The sequence below is a fragment of the Miniopterus natalensis genome, chromosome 7 (assembly GCF_054644295.1).
Source record: "Miniopterus natalensis isolate mMinNat1 chromosome 7, mMinNat1.hap1, whole genome shotgun sequence".
Lineage (NCBI taxonomy): Eukaryota > Metazoa > Chordata > Mammalia > Chiroptera > Miniopteridae > Miniopterus > Miniopterus natalensis.
The window spans coordinates 73,511,036-73,517,451 of record NC_142087.1 but is presented as its reverse complement, the minus strand read 5'-3'; the positions used below and the strand labels follow the sequence as shown (position 1 = coordinate 73,517,451).

At 51.7% G+C, this 6,416-nt stretch overlaps 2 pseudogenes; one reads left to right on the top strand and one right to left on the bottom strand.

The window, feature by feature from the left end:
- Window positions 1-2,226: 2,226 nt before the first annotated feature.
- Window positions 2,227-4,652, bottom strand: LOC148092810 (large ribosomal subunit protein eL6 pseudogene; annotated as a pseudogene).
- A 476-nt stretch (window positions 4,653-5,128) lies between these two features.
- On the top strand, window positions 5,129-5,756 carry LOC148092809 (platelet glycoprotein IX pseudogene; annotated as a pseudogene).
- Window positions 5,757-6,416: the final 660 nt, after the last annotated feature.

Below are 6,416 nucleotides of genomic sequence, written 5' to 3'. Positions count from 1 at the left end.
ATCTCATGGTGTCCTGAGATGTACGTAATGTTCACATTAGCTGTCTCTGAATTCGGTCAATACGTTCCCTGCTTTTCTGGAGCTGCCTGCTCTTCTCTCTGCTCCTCAGTCGCACTGACTTGGGTCTTGGTCAGGGTGTTTCAGTTAAGACAGAAAAGCCAAAGGAGGAAGTGGAGTCTGGGCTCGGGGGGGCCTGGTACAGCTTGGCCAGGCCTCCATGCATCTCCCCTGGGCTTCATGTCTTCTCTCCTGCCCTGTTCCCAGGCATGCCTTTCTCTGTGGTGACTAAAGGCTACATTCGCTCATCTCTGTGTCCTGTCTTGTCTTGTGGGTACATGGGGAACAGCCCCTTTGCCAATGGTGTCCCTGTGTCTGCCTCCTAACGGGACTGATTACGTTGCACGTCCAGGCATGAACTTGTCACTTAGGCCAGGGACCGTGGTTTTGGGGATATCCATCCCAAACCACCCAGCAGCCAGGGTGGGTACCTAAAAAAGTAGGGGACAGGATGGTCCCCCAAATAAATCAGGACGGCTTTACCAGGGCGGGGTGGTAAGGACAACCTAACCTGTTAACAGTCTATCTGTAAGCCTCTTGCAATGCCCCATCTAGCAGGGTGTAGATACAGACTTTTTCAGTAAAAATCATTCCTGCTGTGACTTCCCACAGCACCCAGAGGTGCACGAGTGTGTCCTTCCCAGTAGTTGCCTTTCTGTGCTTTCAGACTACCTCAGGTGGGCACCTGGGAACCCCCCAGCTTCCCTTCCCAATCTCCAGGCACAAGAACTAACACCGTCCCTGGGAACAGCCATTCCCAGCTCCTGCTCTGGAGGCAGCAGTGGGTTCAGGCTTCGTGGGAGTGAAACCAGCCTCTCACATCTCACGTCTCACGGCACCAGCTCAAGGTATCCTTCTGTCCCTGTCTAGTGAAGGACACGGCCAACCTCATCCAGCCACAGCCAGTGTAAAGGCCACGTGGGCATATGGGCGGTCTCCCGGGCAAGTTGGTGCCCCGTTTGCATCTGTGACGCCCAGTCAGCTGCCTAGAGATCTCTCGGTGTCCTCATTGTCATCTGTGCTCCAGGTCAGCCCTCCAGACCCTGTGTGATGACTGCGATGTTCCCATCCACGTGTCCAATATGGTAGCTGCTGACCACGGGTGGCTCCTGAGCACTGAGCTGTGGCCCCTGCCCTGGAGGAACTGAATATCCTGTTCCGTTCTGTTCACTCCATTCTAGTCTGTTGTCTTCATTTACATTTAAATAGTCACATGTGACCAGTGTATGTGACCGCACAATAATCTAGAGACAGGTAACCTTACCGACTAAGTCTAAGACGGGTGAGCTCTTCCCTGCATTTCCTCCGTCAGGCGACAGCTTCTTTGTGTGTGTTCTCTTTTGAGTGTTTCTGGATCTATTTTCTTCATCAGTTTATTTTGTTCATTAGATTCCACCTATAAGTGAGCTCATGTGATATTTGTCTTTCTCTGACTGGCCATTTCCCTTAGCATAATCATCTCCAGGACCATCCACGCTGTCTCAAAGGGTAGGAGATCCTTCTTTTTCACCGCTGCATAGTATTCTGTTGTGTAAATGTTCCAAAGCTCTTTTTTCCACTCATCTACTGATGGGAACTTGGGTTCTTTCCAGATCTTAGCTATTGTAAATAGCGCCGCTATGAACATATCCTGTATTGTGCAGAAGCTACTTAGTTTGATGTGGTCCCATCTGTTTACTTTCTCCATTGTTTCCCTTACACTAGGAGATGTATCCACAAACATCTCTACGAGATATGTCTAATATTTTGCTGCCTACATTTTCTTCTAGGATTTTTATGGTTTCACAAGTCACATTTAAGTCTTTCATGCATTTCGAGTTTATTCTTGTGTATGGTGTAAGTTGGTGGTCTAGTTTCAGTTTTTTGCATGTACCTGTCCAGTTTTCCCATCACCATGTATGGAAGAGACTGTCTTTACTCCATTGTATAGTCTTGTCTCCTTTGTCGAACATTTGTTGAGCATATGGCTTGGGTAGATTTCTGGGTTCTCTGTTCTGTTCCACTGATCTCTATGCCTGCTCTTGAGCCAGCACCAGGCTGTTCTGATTGCAGAGGCTTTGTAGTATCACTCGGTATGTGGTATTGTGATCCCTCCAACTTTGTTCTTTCTCAGGATTGCTGAGGCTATTTGAGTCTTTTTTTTTTTTTTTTTTTTAACAGGTCTGTTGTTTAATCAGGTTCTTCGTAAGAAACTGAGAACACCAGTTTGCGAGGGTCAAGCCCTCTGGCCAGAGCAGGCCGAGCAGAGGCAGCCCTGGGGCTGAGGGCAGCTTTGTTTTCAGGCAGAACCTGCGAGTCCGGCTCTGTCTCGGCCTCGCCCTGCTCTGCCAGCTCCTGTCTCTCTCTGTCTGTGCGGAAGGTGCCACCCTCCTGGGGCTGGGCCTGCGGAGCCGCTTCTGCTGGAAGGAAGCCTCGGGGAGATGCTGGGGGATCCTCACGCCACGGCTGTCACTTTTGGCGGGGATGGTGATGGCAAATTTCTGGTGTGTTCTCCGCAGAGGGACTCGATTAAGGGACAGGGGTCCAGGCCCAAGCAGCAAACCACTGCTCAGCTGCTTCAGGGAAACCTCCCTCTGGCCTCTGTGGCGCCCTGAGGGTGACAGAGCGCCCCGGGTGGCGCTGGCCCGCGATGTCCTCACGTGCTGGGCGGAGGGTGACCTGCTCTGGCTCAGCAGCTTCCGAGGCGCGTCTCAGGAGGAAACACCGAGGCATGTGGCGCAGTTTGCCACTCGGTACCGCCATTCTTGTCACCACCGACTGGTTCTGTGACAGTAGCGGGGACGGTCTCCTTCTTCTTTTCAGTCCGGGGTTTAGCAGCTGAGCGCCGCCCCTGGTGCAGGGCTCTCGGGAGTCACAGCCGCGGGCCACCTGCCGCGTCCTGGGCCAGGCCGGGCTGCGGGCAGCGGGGCTTCCCCTCGGGCGCCCGGCCTGCGGTCGCCCCTCTCAACCTGGCCGCCGCCCAGCCTCCTTGGCCTCAGGGTTCCCTCCTTAGCGCCAGCTTTCTCCTTAGTATCCGGATGGCTCCTCGGCTTTCTTGGCACCCACCAGCTTGCAAGATGGGAAAGAGAAGGAAGGTCCCCTTTGGGGTCTTTTTTGGTTCCATATAAATTTTTGGAGTGTTTGTTCTAGATCTGTGAAATGTGCCATGGGTATATTTGCATTGAACCTATACATTGCTTTTGGTAGGATAGACATTTTAATGATGTTAATTCTACCAATCCATGAACACGGTATATTCTTCCACTTGTTTATATCTTCTTGTAGCTCTGTTTTAAACATCCTGTAGTTTTCTGCGTACAAGTCTTTTACCTCCTTGCTTAAACTCATTCCTAAGTATCTTCATTTTTTTGTTGCAATAGTAAATGGGATTCTTTTTTATGTTTCTCTTTATGAGAGTTCAATATTGGTGCATAAAAACACAATAGATTTTGGAATGTTAACTTGTATCTTGCCACATTGCCAAATTCATTTATTAAATCTAGTAGTTGTTTGGTGGAGTCCTTATGATTTTCTATGTACACTATCATGTCATCTGCAAATAATGACCATTTTACTTCTTTGTTTCCAATTTGAATGCCTTTTTGTTTTCTTCTTGTTTGATGGCTGGGGCTGGGACTATTTTGATTAAAAGTGGTGAAAGGGGCACGCACTATGGGACCCCTTCGGTAAACTCAAGTTGACCTAGGCTTCTGTGCCCAAGGCACTAGGACCCAGGGCTCCCTACCTCAGGAGACAGGCCCTCCAGGGCTGCATGCAGGGGATAAGCCAGGCTATTTTGATCACTTCCTTCCTCCCTCTCAAGCTGTGGCTACCTTCAGCCGCTTTACATAGGACTGCCACTCCAGCCTCAACCAGGACAGTTCAGGTCACAGAAAGGGAACTGCTCTGCAGGCCTGGAAGGTAAGTAGCCCTCCTTATTACCAGTACTGCCTCCTACACCAGGGCTCCTCCCAGGCGGTGGGGAGGTGGGCTGTCAAGTCTCACCTCTATGCCTCCTTTTGCTCTCCCTTCCAGAAGATGGGGTTGGGTGGGGCCATTCACTCAGAGACACCTGCTCCTAGGCTCAATCAAAATTCATTGGTTTATTCAACAAATAGTCTTTGGGAGCCTGCTATGAGCCAGGCCCTGGGGTGTGGAGGGGTGGGGACTTGGGAAGAGCTTGTCTTAGAAAGGGGGAAAACAGTTGTGGAGGGAAGGCAGGGAATCAGGCAGAAAACTGCGGCTCATGAGACCTGAGTTTGAGTCTGTTTTCTGACACAGACTACTGGGTAACCCCGCACAAAACACTCTGTCTCTGAGCCTTAATTTCCCAAAACCTGGATGAGTGGCTTTCCAGAGGGGGCCCCCTTTGGGTTCCCTTTCTTGCCCCCAGCTGCTTGTGTTGTTTTCTATATCAAGCATCAAATAAGAGTTGACTTTGCCATAGCAAGTGTTTGAAATTGGTGGGATGAGAGGTGGTCTGTGAAAGCCACGCCATCAGCCTAACCCCAGCCTTAGGCAGGGAGACTGGGAGCAGCCTTTCCTGGCTCTGAGGCCAAGTGCCAGGACTGTAAACCATGGAGCAGAGACCTGCTGTCCCCACCTTCTGAAGCCATATCCTCTTCTGAAGGTCCCCTGCTTCCTCCCCACCTCAGCCACCCTCACTGTCTTGCCTCCTGAGTGTTCAGCGAGGGTCTGCCAGGCCCAAGTTGGGCACAGTTCACTTCCTTCAGTCTTCACCGCTGCAATTTCATAGACAAGAAAGCTGAGTCCTGCCAAGGTGTGGCTCAGCGGTTGAGCATTGACCTAGGATCCAGGCAATCGGGTTTGATTCCCGGTCAGGACACATGCCCAGGTTGCGGGCTCGATCCCCAGTCGGGGGTGTTGCAGGAGGCAGCAGATCAATGACTATTCCTCTCCTTACCTCTCTGAAATCAATAAAGGTATATTTTTTTAAAAAGGAAACCTGAGGCCCTAGAAGGTAATTGTCCCCTGATCAAGGTCAGAAACCATTGTTCCCATGGTACCCACTGGTTCTTGGGATGGGGTGCAGGCTACTAGTCCCTCCCTCACCCCACACTCACTCTCCCCACAGCCAGCCTGCACAATGCCTGCCTGGGGGACCCTGCTCCTGCTCTGGGCTACAGCAGAGGCCACCAAGGACTGCCCTGAACCTTGCACCTGCCAGGCCCTGGAAACCATGGGGCTGTGGGTGGACTGCAGGGGCCGAGGGCTCACATCCCTGCCTGCCCTGCCAGCCCACACCCGCCACCTCCTGCTGGCCAATAACAGCCTTCGTTCCATGCCTCCCGGCACCCTCGATCACCTGGTCCAGCTGCAGACGCTTGATGTGACACAGAACCCCTGGCACTGTGACTGCAGTCTCACTTACCTGCACCTCTGGCTGGAGGACCACACACCTGAGGCCCTGCTGGATGTCCACTGTGCCAGCCCCAGCCTTGCCACCATCCACCCACTGGGCCATCTCACAGGCTATGAGCTAGGCAACTGTGGCTGGCAGCTACAGACATCCTGGGACTACCCAGGGGTCTGGTGGGATGTGGCACTGCTTGTTGTGGCCACAACAGGCCTGGCTCTCCTGGCAATTCTGCTGTGTACTGCCAGAGAGCCCGTGCTCCCAGGGTCACCCTCAGGCCCACCTGAGCTCCTCCCCAGACTCCATCAGCCCTGATCAGCCAGAACCACCAGTAACTCAAAATAAACTGGCTGCTCAGCCATTTCATCCAAACTCAGAGATTTTCTTTTTCCCTCTCAGTACATTCTGGAAACCTGGGTTCTTTTTTATATTAACTGGTGCTTTTCTGTCCCCCAAGTTCCTAGTAAAAGGGGCTGTCCCACTTCCTTCCAACCAGCCACCCCCAGTTTCACAATTTGGAAATCCAGAGCCCTTCCCCAGTGCCTGCCAGGTCCCAGGTCATCAGTTCTCCTACCCTCCCCTGTCTATAGTACCAGCTTCCCACAGGGACCATCCTAGGGAGCCCAGGCCAACTGCACATCAAATTCCAAAAACAAGAAAAAACAAAAACTTTCTCTCAAGTTTTTGAAGAGGGCATGGTTATCTCTGCAACAGACATACACAAAAAGGCACTTCACCATTCCCAAATGGCCCTTGGTCAAAATGTCTGGCCCTGAGGCCATCTGGGCTCACCCGCCCCTTTGTTTCTCTTCTCTTGGACTAGTTTCTCTCTCCTTTACTTCCCCTCTACCCCTCTTCTTCAGAAACAGCACATTAAATTACTCCATTTCTTACGGAAACAACTCCCCTCCAAGTGCTGACATCAGACATCTGCAAACTCTGGGGTTCCACTTCTACCGCATTCACCAGATTCTTCAAACAAGACACGTCTCTTCTCAGAGGA